This window comes from Terrapene carolina, unplaced genomic scaffold (genome assembly GCF_002925995.2).
Source record: "Terrapene carolina triunguis isolate 2854851 unplaced genomic scaffold, T_m_triunguis-2.0 Scaffold5226, whole genome shotgun sequence".
NCBI classification, from domain to species: Eukaryota; Metazoa; Chordata; order Testudines; family Emydidae; genus Terrapene; species Terrapene triunguis.
The window spans coordinates 389-1,985 of NW_020669577.1; the positions used below are offsets into that span (position 1 = coordinate 389).

General features: G+C 62.2%; 1 non-coding gene across 1 annotated transcript; it reads left to right on the top strand.

Annotated features, from left to right (window-relative positions):
- The first annotated feature begins 222 nt into the window (after positions 1-222).
- TRNAK-CUU lies at positions 223-295 on the top strand. The gene has a single exon. It is a non-coding gene; the product is annotated as a tRNA-Lys (tRNA).
- Positions 296-1,597: the final 1,302 nt, after the last annotated feature.

Here is a 1,597-nt window from a genome sequence, read left to right on the forward strand (position 1 = left end):
CCCATTGGTCCGCTGCACACCAGCCAATGAGCTCCCGCGGTGGGTTCCTATGTGAACGTGCGCGTCCGCAGAGCAGGTCCCGTCACTGCCGCGGGGGCGCGCCCGGCCCGAGACTGGAAGAAACGCGGGGAGGAGTCTCGTAAGCAAAAACTGAGTTAACGAGTTCTGCGCATGCGCTACATTATATTTCGAATAGTCGCTGAAGGCAGGCTAGCTCGCAGCGCCCGGCTAGCTCAGTCGGTAGAGCATGGGACTCTTAATCCCAGGGTCGTGGGTTCGAGCCCCACGTTGGGCGCAGAAACTTTTGCTCCTACAGCTGCAGTTAGCGTGGCAGGTTGTCGGTGTTTTTGCCCGGAACAGCGATGGGGGCAGCTCAGTTTGCCTGGGAAAGAGCCAAGCTCCGAGGGGTTCAAAGGACGGGAGGGGTTCAAAGGACTGGGGCAGGGGGTTGGAGTGCCGGGGAGGGGTGGCTCAGGGGTGCAGGCTTAGGGCAGCGCTTACCTCAAACAGTTCCCGGAAGCAACAGCATGTCCCCTCTCCAGCTCCTACGCGGAGGAGCGGCCAGGCAGCTCTGCTGCGCACTGCCCCCTCCGCAGGTACCGCCCCTGCAGCTCCCATTAGCCGTGGTTCCCAGACAATGGGAGCTCCGGGGGTGGCGCTTGGGGCAGGGGCAGCATGCGGGGCAGAGCCTCCTGGCTGCTCCTAAACGTAGGAGCCGGAGGGGGGACATGCCACTGCTTCTGGGAGCTGCGCAGAGTGGCCCCCCCCAACCCTGCTCCCTGGCTGGAGCCCCGCAAGCCCCAGACCTTGCTCCCCAGCGGTGCTAGGGACAGCAGCCCCCTCCCCTGCCTGAACAGCTGGCGCCAGGTGTCTCAGTGGGGCAGGGGCTGGGGTTGGGGTTAGGGGCATGCTTTGCCTGCCCGGGCACATGATGGGCAGGGGGGACACTCTGACATCAGCCCCCACCCGCCTCTGCCCCGGACTGGGTTCTCACCTGCACAGCAGATCAGGAAGCTCCCAAGCACTGCGGCCAGCGGCAGCTCCATGGCGGCAGCAGATAGCAGCAGAGCAAGGCAGTGCAGGTGAATGGCCTGTCACTCACCGGCCCTCAGCTGTGATGTGGATGGCAAGACCAAAACTGAGTGATGGCACAGCCACCTGGTAACAAGGGGGCTCAGCGCTATGCCACTTACGTGTGGCCCCTCTAGCGTGGCAGTGCCAAACCTGAGTGGCCAGTGGGGCCACCAGCAGGGCTCCTCGCCACTGCCAGTGGTATGTGTCATCGCAGCTCAGGGCAGCGGCATCTTGATTCCCCCTCAATGGTCCAGCAAAGGCACCCACGCTAGACTCAGCCATCACCTCTCTTGAGCAGAGAACCGCATCTCTTTCTTTCCTGACTGAGGTTTTTCCAGGCTGCACAGTTCCCTGCCTGTGCTGTGAGTTCCCCAGCAAGCCAGATGGCCTAACCAGGCCTGCGCCTGTGCGCTGCTTTCTCTCTGATGGCTGTGACCGACTGTAATGGTCAGCAGGCACAAGTCACCACACAGCTTTGTCTAAGCCAGTGCATTGATTCTTAAGGAAAAAGCATGACAGAGAA